A 12,185-nucleotide genomic window follows, 5' to 3' on the forward strand; every position below is an offset into this window, starting at 1 on the left:
TCTGATATAATTATGAAAATACGTTCTAATATATTGTGCTTTAATTTGCCTTTTTTTTAGCTTCGCAGCTCCCATATGTGCCAGGTCTCGGGGATATGGGAAGACCAGTCATAATTGATATGGCACCCCACCACGACGAGTACCAGAAACTATTTGAATCGAGTGGGTTTAATCTTCTAGCCAGTAACATGATGTCTTTGAATAGGACGTTTATGGCAAGCTAAGCGGCTCAGAACGTGGGACTAGCTACGCGCAGCTTCTTTCTCGTTACGTGCAGCTTATTAACCAATCAGATTCGCGGTTTTAAACACGTGGAGCTGATGTAAACATCCTCTCTCACAAATATTACGTTGTTAATTTTTGTAAATGAAAATATCTGTAGTATATCAGCAAAAAATGGTATAGGTGCTATTAAAGTAATATCTGAACAGAATGATGATTGTTCTATATTTAGGGGGCTATCATTTTCTTCGGAAGGGGATCTCAAATATAGGGGGTCATACTTTTTGGAAAGAAAAATAAGGGGAGGGGGGTCATAAATTGATAATCACAAAATGTAGGGAGTCACAAGATGACTACAGATAGTGTGTTTATTGTATTGAAAGAGAGTGATTTGAATACAATTTGAGCCTGTCTAGGGGGTAAGGTGTATCGGTGGTGGGAGTCGAGGGTCATAACATTTTGATGCCGAAATAGTGACGGCCGCAATTTATTGACGCCGACTTTTTGTAAATTTAGGAACCCCCCCCCGTTCCGAAAAAAATGATGACCCATTTTACTCTCTCCATATTTACACAGTGGCATGTGATATCGCTTTCCCTGCAATATCTTTACACAGCGCTTTACATCAGTAGGCCTAGTAGTTGTTGTTTGACCTTCATATCCCCTGCACCGCTAATACAGCCCGAGTATAAAGTTACTTGCTATTATATTAAACACGGTGTAAACTTGGAAACACTAAATAAATATGCTTTGTGTCATTTTAGCCAGGCATTAGCAACATGTTCTCTTGACACGTGCTGTGATTTGGCCTCCTTTACCAGTTCGTTATCTATGCTAATTCCGTAAATTAATTACAAGATAATAATTGTGAAAGAGGATACCTATAACTATACTACGCGCAGCTAACGACCCAACCACGTGATTAAATTTGACTATTTTGATTGGTCAAACAGCTGCTCGTAACGAGAAAGAAGCTACGCGTAGCTGTTCCACGCTTTTGGCCCCCTTGGCTTGCCATAGACGTTACGTGACTTTCGCCATCAACCTTGAACCACAGAAACGAACTAGCAAGTGGCTGCAGGCATAGAAAAAAACATTTACTGTGTAACTATAAATAAGTCGCTCTTTTAGCATGTTTAGCAATAAGTAGGCCCAGACATGGATACGCACTTAAGACGCGTATTGTGTTGCGCAACTTTAAGATACGCGGTTGCGTTAATTCCTCTTGCGCGCGCATCAAAACTCAAGACATATTCTTTGTCATTTTACACATTGCAACTGACGAGTGTGGATGGGTGAAACCATCCATACGAAACAAATTTGTATTACGATGTGGTAATTTCACTAATAATAATATATTTCGCTCCTATATTTTATAGTTGAGCACTTTATCTAGTGATGGTTTCACTATAACTTCTTACTATTTATTTATTTATTTATTTGTTTAGTTAGTTAGTTAGTTAGTTAGTTAGTTAGTTTAATTCTCAACTTTTTAAAGAAAAGTTGGGGGAAGGGATGATGCTGTGGATCACGAAATGCCCTTGTAATATATGTATATATAAATAAATTTCAGGTCAGTTTTGACCACTGTAATCCATTCTATTCTTTGGCATACATCTTTGGCAAAAGCTGGAATATATCTGGTAGCATATAGAGGGGTTTGAATTAGGAGTCATGTCATATCGCACTCGTTCGAGCATCCACTGGAATGTAACATGTGAGGTTTTTTTGACACAGACTGTACTAAGTCCAAGCCTATATTATGTTCCACAGATGTACATCATTGAAGTACCCCAAGATCCTGCCTAAAACATCGGTTGTAATAATATTCCATAACGAACCTTGGAGTACTCTTTGGAGGACAGTTCACAGCATCATCAACCGTTCACCACCGTGCATGCAGGAAATTGTCCTTGTCAACGATGCTAGTGATGAAGGTGTGGGTTCCAAACACAAAATATTTCATTGAGTCAAAAATCGAATAAATAACTCAAAAAATGTAACTACCCCCCCCCCCCTTAAATAATGGCATTATTCAAAAAGGGACTATTGTATTACAAATCTGTAAACTGCGTTGGAATTTTAAGTAGAATTTATTTCTGCGCATTTTGACACCTCATTTGATACGTTAGCCCAGAAAACAATAAAACACTGGTCAATTTAATGTAGTGAGGTCCAGATTTGAGAGTTGCACTTTTATAAAATACAAAAACACTCAGATATCATTACACGATTTCCTTCCATTATACTGAATACAAAATCAATACAATTAATGCAACTTTCAAATCTTGGGTTACATTGATTTAAGGGGTGGGGTATGAACGTTTGGACAGTATTTATTGTGGGACATTAGAGCACGTAGGACATATCGAATTGCATTCTGAATACGAAGAATGTCATTCTGATATCAAATAATTTTGCTTTTTGAAATTCGCAATTTAATACACATTTTTATGGCAAATCATTAAAATTGATATTTTTGATATTTAACAGTACTTGAAGTAAACTTTATAAATCTGATGATTTATACTTAAAGTGTATGTAGGTGGGATGAAAAGCCGACGATCAATTGAAAATTTTGACCTTTCGTATTGAAGATATGGATTTTTTCCCAAAACACCAACAAAAATTAGGTCTTTTGGGGAAAAAAATCCATATCGTCAATATGAAATATCAAAATTTTCAATTGACCGTCGGCTTTTCCTCCCTGCTACATACGCTTTAAGAATATGTCATTAGATTTATATAATTTACTTCGAGTACTGTTATATATCAAAAATTTGAAAAATATCAAATTTGTATAATTTGTCATAAAATTTGTATTATATCGTGATTTTCAAAAAATATAAATTATTTGATATCAGAAAGACATGCTTCGTATTCAGAATGCAATTCGATAGGTCTGAGGTGCTCTCATGTCCCACAAAAAATACTGTCGAAACGCAATAAACGCTCATTTTAGATCCCTTAAATGTACGCTGTGACGTCGATATTTAGTCAATTACTACAAAATGGGATGTTTGTGGGGCATTTTACAGAATGCAGTTAGAACGCTGGACAACCGATTCTTTAGAAATGCATAGTCGCGTTAAAAGTCGATCGATACACTGGGGATGTTACGAAGGTTATTTGAAAGTGTGTTCGAAACAGTTTGCTTGATAAAACATACAGCGTAATATTTATGTTTTGTAAATGAAAGTTTTGTTTAAAATATTGCCCAATTGCATGTAAGATTGTTGATTTGTTTTTACCAAATGTTGGGCAAAGCTGTTTTGAGGAGAAGCAAATTTCAACACATTGGTCCGATGATCACGGTGATGATGAAATCAAATAATTAATCACTCACGTGATGAAAGATCTTCATCATGCTGGGAACTTCTTTGCTATATTGAAGTTCTAGCAACACTGTAGCCAGGCCGGGCACCCAGAGATATCGATCCACAATGCTAGTATTAGCCTAAGATTTCACGCGTGGATTTTGAAAAATTTCAGCCGGCAGTAAAAAATGGTGGAATCAAAACGGAAATCCTGACAAAACTATGATATATCGCTCACTGTGATGTACGTTAGAAAGTTGGGAAAATCCTTCTTTAGCGAACTATATTACTTTGAAAACTAAAAGGTTGATCAAAAAAGAAAAGCTCGCGAGCAGAGTTGAAGCGTATCAAAATCGAAAATCTTACACTAAATTACTGAATTTCACGCCTAAGTTTAACACTAGGATTTGAGAAAAAAACAGTATCAAGCATTAGTTTTTCCTGACATTTACTGAAAAAATGAAAATTATTGCTTTTCATTTGGCCGAGAAAATTTTGCTCATTTCAACACCAAAATCGATCGTGACTGAGTGAGCCTTGCATAACAAATGAAATGGTTGTCCTGCGTAGAGACTGAATGGTAAGAAGTGATATATACAGCCTGGATTGGAAATGATTGGGACAGCACACTACAGTTAAAAGAGGGAACTCTGTGTAAAAAAACTATGTTAGCCAGTATTGGTATAAAGTTACCATTACTGTGTGAACTTTTCGTGGTTCTTGTACGTACGTGTGTTGGAGAGAATAAAACACGCCAAAGGCGGTAGTAGAAACCAATAGAGCTCGATTTTGTCGACTATCCATCAACGAACTGTGACATTTTGCTGGACTTAAATAGTGTGTTATCTGTCTGTCAAGTGGAGTAGAAAGCTTGCTCAAGAGATCTCCGAGAGAAGAGCTTTCGGTCAACATAGAATACCATTTGGAAAACAGTAGCACAGCAGCTAGGATAGTGAGAGCATAGTCTTCCGGACGTGGAACAGAAACTGCAGTATACAAGATCTTTGACATTTCCGGATAGTTGACATTTTCCGAAGAACTGAGATTGTCAAAGGAATCGCATCAGAAAGCCAATATAGATCTCAAGGCTTAGCTAAGTAACCATAGCATAAAGAAATCTTTGTAGTAAATTTAAGTAATTATTGTAATACATGTATTGTATATAAGGATTTGATTGATAGCCATATTGCACTCATTAATAAATGATTTTGGCCTAGGTCATTTAAGTAACCATAACACTATATTATTTAATAAAGACTCTACTATTAAAGTTTACTTTAGCTTTGTCACTTCCATATTTCCATTTCACAACGCAAAGGATGAAACACCATATTTTGGTTATTTTTCTCCTCATTTTCAACTCGATCTCTCCCCCCACCTTTTTCCCCTCCCCTCTCTTCTCCATATTCTTACCTCCCTCTCGCTCTCTCAAACTTTACCCCCTCCAATAATGCCTGGTTTTTTGGGGATGCAAACGGTGGGGTGGGGGTCATAAAATATTTGCTACCGAAATAGGGGAGGTCGCAATTTTATTGAAGCCGACTTTTTGTAAATTTGGGACCCCCCCCACGAAAAAAAGAATAGCATAATGATGGGAGTCATTGTTTTTTTGGGTTTTTTTTCATTTTTACAAAGATGTCCACCATGTAGGGCCTACATGTATAAAATGCGATATAGAGCTAAGTCTACTGAAAAACGGGACTACTTTGTAAAACTAAAATAATAATAATAATAATAATAATAATAATAATAATAATAATAATAATAATAGAACCTACATAAATACAAAATTGGTCTGAATTTGGGAACTTTTGAATTTGCATTTTTCTTACATGACATACTCACCGCATTGTCTGTAATTTTTTCTAAAGAGGGGCGTTTATCGGAAGTGAATTTTCAGTGAAAAAAAAAATTAAAATTGGGTTACATTTTCTGATGGTGCTCATGTAGAAAGAAGGGATTTAATAGGCCTATCGGACATAACACGTCGGACATACGCTGGCGAAGTAACGTAATTAATCGGAATAATTACCATAGCAATAGGTGGAAACAATTTTGAACATATCGCGCTGTACTACAAGCAGGTTACATTCATCACCTGTGTATGTCTGCAATCATAGATTGAATACAATACTGGTCTTTTCAAACAGAGGGGGCCGGCCAAGATTGGCTGAATTTTGACGTTGTCATTGGTTTTACACGTAAACACAAAAATGTCTCAAATTATTCCAAAACTGTACGTATGTTATTAAGCACTATTTTATCAGTCTAAATCCGTTGAGGTTCGCCAGTGAACCTCATTGTAAGTACTGTTTTTTGAATGTTTTGTATGAATAACGCACGGTATGTTTATGATATATACCTAAAATTTCCTCCGTTGTGTATCGCGGTTCGCTTGGTCTAATGGTGCATAGGGTCCCGAGATCGAGTCCCGCTCACTCCCGGCTATAATTTTTTTTTCTTCACATTTATTTTGAATCCAAAATATTTATTTTTATGTGAAAATTTATACATTCACTGAGAAATATATTTTGTGCATTTTTTTTCTGTAACGGGGCCAATAGAGCTAAAAACACAACTCAGCGCGGGGCGTCCAATGTCCAGGCAGTGTTGCCGTCATATTGTCTGTTTTGTTTACGATATTGGCTGTTGCCACAATGAATAATGTAGTCCACCATCGTCTGTTTTCAAAGATACTTATCTTACAGGTGCAAGTAATCAGCATTATTCACCTATTGCTATGGTAGTTAATCCGATTATTACGTAACTTCGCCAGCGTATAGACTCTGGTATAGCGCTATTGCCGGGACGCGCTAAGGGATTAGCGGAAATAATTAATTCGATCGGACATAAGTCTAGATAAAATATTACCGGTAATAAGTGCATGTGTGAACACAGCTTTAGAACTGTCCACCAGCATGGCTGCCATTTCAATTGTTATACCGTTCCGGTTGGTTTATTGCATACACTCTATACCCTAACAATTTTCAATTTGTGTTCATGAGTGCGTTGATGAACGAGGCCAATGTTTACTTGATAACATTAACTCGATCTCTGCTGCAAACCCAACATTTTCACACATTTTAAAATTATGTGCATACTTTACCATTGTGATCATGAAAGTAAGTGAATGTTTCAATATTCAGATAGGCCTATTGTAATCACACTCACTTGATGCATAGCCATGTTTGATGTGATTTCTCTCCATGGAGGACGCAAAATTGATAATTTGTCTGCGGAACTTGCCAACGATATCGCGAGCTATTATTAAATGAAACAATGCAAATTCCCTAATTTGGTATTAATCATGTTAATATTAATGATATGCTTTTTGAAATTAGGATCTAAATAAATTACTCAGTAGAGGTTACAGTTATTATATGCTGATATGATGCGCTGAATTTGTAATAATTGTATTTAAAACATCGATCTGTACTTTCTTCATACATTATGCACATATCAAATGCATCCTCGGCCCTGGCGACCCGGGGATGATCCGGAATTGATATCATGTGACCCGGTATTTGTTATGATACCACTAAATGCGGAGCGGAGGTGTTAGCCGGGACTGGTATAAGAATTGACATCGGCCAAAACCCCGAGAAATTGGGCTGGGACTTTATCCGGGCGAGACCCGGGATTATGTCGTAACTTACCCGGGGTTTTCCAACCAGTAAAATGGGTCGTGAACATGGCCGTGGTTTACTAGTAAGGATGCCCGCATTTATGGGCCTGGTAATCCTATCACTTGGCCATGGATGTATAATAATCCACTGAGTCGCCACATTATTGTTAATACTGTTCATAATCCATTCCAAAAACAAAATCTTGGCTGCTGTTTCCAAATTTTGCAGTAGGCCATGTATCTGCTATTTAACAGGGCTCTAGAGTTAGCATGTTTGACCAGACCACACTGGCTTCTTATTCATGTGCAAACGAAAGCCTGCTATACGTTTATTTATGCCGAATATAATTTGTTTTTAATTTTTTTTACTCACGGTGAGTAAACTCAAGTAAATACTACAATAAACATTAATATAAAGGTTCTGAGTAATGAATGGCAAACCGCAGAGCAAGGAGATGGCAAGATGTTGCGAACTCGATGCACATAACTGCTCGCGAATTCGCAACCACACAGTGTCGACGTTCTATACGATAAATATAAATTTAATACTCCGTTGGTGAGCGACGGGCGAGTGGTATTTCACCGAACGCAATAAAAGGAATTCTATCTGATTGGCTAGCAATCGATCGCTTAGGTCGTTTAGTAGTCAACTACAAACTCAAAACTGAGCAACGTATTCAATTCGATTGAAATCGATATTCTATTATTGCCGTAGATAAAGAGAGTGATAGTGTGTCAATGATGTACATTGTATTGCAGCTGGATTTTACATGCATTCCTTTATATTATTATTTTCTCAAAGAGTTGAATATGATCACAGTTTTTACACAGGATTTCAAATTTTTTACCCTCAAATTGCAGTTAAACATATCCACAGCAAAATACCGGTCCTCACTAATTAGTGTATTTAATTTCCAGTAGCTGCTACGCGTAGCTGACTTTTTTGCTCCGTGGAGCCAAATTGACCAATCATGATCATGTTAGAGTTTTTCATTACTCGGAGGTAAAACTGACCAATTAAGTACGACTTACTCATTACGTGAAGCGAATTTATTCATTAAGAATTTGCCAGACGAGCGTTACGTAGTTGCAAGATATCCTCGGTCACGAAAGTTATGATTCAAAAAGTAGTTTATGAAAAGTACGAACTGACTTATTATTAAGATGGACATGCACTCAAACTATGCACACAGGCAGAGTGGTGGTAAACTATGCACACAGTTCTGCGATCTGCAGTGTATCGCCGGGAGCTAATTTGTATAACTTGCGCGGTGTCCCTGCGGAAATACCGGTCCTCACTAATTAGTGTATTTAATTTCCAGTAGCTGCTACGCGTAGCTGACTTTTTGCTCCGTGGAGCCAAATTGACCAATCATGATCATGTTAGAGTTTTTCATTACTCGGAGGTAAAACTGACCAATTAAGTACGACTTACTCATTACGTGAAGCGAATTTATTCATTAAGAATTTGCCAGACGAGCGTCACGTAGTTGCAAGATATCCTCGGTCACGAAAGTTATGATTCAAAAAGTAGTTTATGAAAAGTACGAACTGACTTATTATTAAGATGGACATGCACTCATAAGAAACTCATACAGTATTGTACATAACTATATAGCTAGGCAGAGTGGTGGTAAACTATGCACACAGTTCTGCGATCTGCAGTGTATCGCCGGGAGCTAATTTGTATAACTTGCGCGGTGTCCCTGCGGAATTCGACCTTCAGCAAACTGCAAACCAGTTCGGATTTACTTTATATACTAGTACTAGGCCATACATACTGTAGTTAATGTCCGTTTTCCTATACACAATACTCAGTGCGCTCACCATTGACGCGTGACCTCTACAAATAGTGTATGTTAGAAGTATAGGCCATTGCCTAGTTGACGTCACTGTGTAAAAAATAACAGGCCAATATTTAAAGTATTCTCTGAAATTCTAGAAAATATAGTTTTGTAACATGTCCTAAATTTTTAGCTAATTTAGGTGTTTGGAAATATTGGTACTTTAGTGTTTTAGGAAGGATATGTAAACGACAGATAACACCAAAAAATATGAAGAAATTATTTCTAAACCGTGTTAAGTCATTAAGCTTCTCATTTTCAAGAACGCTGGTTAACAATAAGCAGGCTATTGTCTCATTTCGTAAACAAAAAGCCCACAGTATTGTTACCTTGCGTTCGCTTTATAATCGTTCACCCAACTGAAACTATAATACCAGCTCATTGCTCATTGCACAGGTAAAACAGACACAAGTGCAGTGTGTATTTAACAAGAGAAGATCTGATGTAACATAGTTGAGCTGTTTTCATTGAGTGTTATCTTGGTTTAATAGCTTTTAATGGGGTTTAAGTCCTTCAAAGGTCGTGGTGAATTCTACTGTAGACATGACTGCATCATGATTATTTTAAAGTCAACAACATTCAACAATATGATCACCGTGATAGTATGACAGTATCAGTACCGTGGGTGTCAGTGATCCTGGCCTTACACAGTAGACAAACAAACACGCCACACACATGACACATGCATGCAAGGTAACATTGACTATACACTAATCAAACAATGGTATTGATCCTGTACAACTGGTCGTGGTTTATTTACAATCGATTCATTTAAAATCCCCATAGTAAACATTAATTTTGGCAAGAGTTTTCTCTCTGGAACGAGGATGCATCCACTGGCTCCGCGTAATGAAAAGATCTAACAATTTAGCTCCGCGAAGCGAAAAGTAAGCTACGCGTAGCAGCTCCACGTTGTGGCGGTTACGGCCAGCCATATATTGATCATGCGAAAATCGTAAAACATAGAATAGAAACAGTGTGGCAGGCTCTCAAAATCTCAAATTGTATGCTTAGCCTGAGTCGCACGGCCTATCTCGAACAAAATCACCATGCGTAGTTGTTGAAAAACGTGAGGATTCATCGTACTATGACGGCATGTTTAACACGATGATATAGGGATGATGACGGTGTGAACCAGAGATATGGCTACACTATATTAATTCATCGGCGCGCCGAGACGACGCAGAGGTAATCGCCCCCCCCCCCCTCCTCCCCGGCCCACCTGAACCCACCCATCAACACCCCACTCGCACCCACCAGACCAACATAGGCCATGAAGACGGATAAAGTAGGTCACTGAGCAGAAAACCGAGACAACAAAAATTTAAGAGTCCTGCTCTTCAGTACTATTATTTACTAAATAAGTTTTCAAATGTTTTTAAAAGACTTTGTGCCCATGTACAAGATAAAATGGTCCTTTACAGAATTTGGCAAACCAGCCTACAGGCGAGGGAAATTTACAGCAATGGTAAATTTGAAACTGTCAGTTTTGGGTGTGATATTATGATTAAAAACTAAGTTTTCTGAGTGACGTGTGTTTACAGACCAATTGCTGAAACCAAAAGCATTAAAATTTAATAGGTGACAATAGTACAGGCAAAACATATAGACAAATATTTCCTTATGTTGCTAAGATCCATGATGTTGAGTTGTTTAAGACGCTCCCCATATGATTGATCCCCCCCGACGTTGACCCAATATGAACCTGGTGGCATGACGTTGAATATGTGATTTTTGCGATAAACAAACCAAACAGGGGAACAGAAATCAATAATAGGTAAAACAAGGGAACGATACAGCGTAAGGAGGATATTTTGATTTTGATTTCCAACCACAGTTCTAAGAAAACATAACAATCTATTGCACTTTTGGTTACATAAGATACATGCACATTCCATGTGAGGTCAGAAGAAATCTGAACCCCAAGAAGACGAAGACTGTTAGCTTGAGAAAGCTTAGTATTTGACACAAGATAAATTGGAGAAGGCTTATTTTTACGACGGGTAATACATATAACCTGACACTTTTGGGGATTTAGTTGGAGAGCATTTTTCTCTGACCACCAGTGAAGTGTAGTATGATCATTCTGAAGAATTTCAATATCAGAATCATTGTTAATTGTGCGAAATAAAAAGGTATCATCCGCGTATTGAACGCGGGGACTTACCAGGGGCAACCAAAGACATATTATATCTAAAAATAATATGCACCAGATATACTCTTCCAGAAGTACGCTACACTGGTCGTCAAGTGAACAACATGCCATTTATACGGGAACTTATTCCCTTTGCCATTGAAGTTTTCACAGAACGCGATTGTATGATCACACACAAAAGTATATACCAAGTTTGACGTTTGGAACAAAGAAATATTTAACTAATTCAATCACTAATTTTCAACAAAATGTGGTGGTTTTTTACCCAAACCAATTTGATTTCTAATTATTAGTCTTTTAACTACACTCGGGTAACTACACAATACATAACTATCATTCTTAAATTGACGTATTTTTGTTCATAATTTACTGCTTACTATAGATTTTCGCGTTCACATCGACTTCTAGAGGCTTTGATGACAGAGTGGTTTGACACAATCTTCTATAATCATCTAAACGCTTAGCTGAACTGTATTTCGTAAACTCTCTATTATTGACCCATGAGCCAATCGAACTCGCATTCATGGACCGAACCTGTGTCAGTTTTATGTCAATCTTGATAGACTAGAACTATACACGGAATAATATTTATTATGTTATGGTTTTATCTATTAAAGCGATTCTTCTACCATCAAAGCTGAATGACTATGCTAGGAAGCTGAACTTCGACATTAAACTATTTCAAATGGAAACGCGAATTGGTTTGGTGAAAGCAAGAAATCTGGGAATGGCGAAAGCGACGGGCGAAATTTTAGTGATAATTGACTCTCACTGTGAAGTGACTGAAGGCTGGTTGGAACCATTGGTATATAGGATAGTACAAGACAGGTAAAAATATCGAGAATTTAATTTTTATTTAGTAGAGTATGGTCGATGAGTCTCGAAAATTATCTCATTCTTCCTCCAGCTCGAAAATCTGATATTTCGAATTTAAATACCAAGACATAATGTTAGTTTGTATAATAGGGTAGCATCGTCGAGTCTGGAAAATTCTCGCATCTTCCACTTCCATATTGTTATTT

At 37.3% G+C, this 12,185-nt stretch overlaps 1 long non-coding RNA gene across 1 annotated transcript; it reads left to right on the forward strand.

The window, feature by feature from the left end:
- Positions 1–645: 645 nt before the first annotated feature.
- LOC140145074 (uncharacterized) lies at positions 646–11,975 on the forward strand. The gene is made up of 3 exons (XR_011857980.1): positions 646–1,326; positions 1,996–2,159; positions 11,781–11,975. It is a non-coding gene; the product is annotated as an uncharacterized lncRNA (long non-coding RNA).
- Positions 11,976–12,185: the final 210 nt, after the last annotated feature.

This window comes from Amphiura filiformis, unplaced genomic scaffold (assembly GCF_039555335.1).
Source record: "Amphiura filiformis unplaced genomic scaffold, Afil_fr2py scaffold_128, whole genome shotgun sequence".
Taxonomy (NCBI): domain Eukaryota; kingdom Metazoa; phylum Echinodermata; class Ophiuroidea; order Amphilepidida; family Amphiuridae; genus Amphiura; species Amphiura filiformis.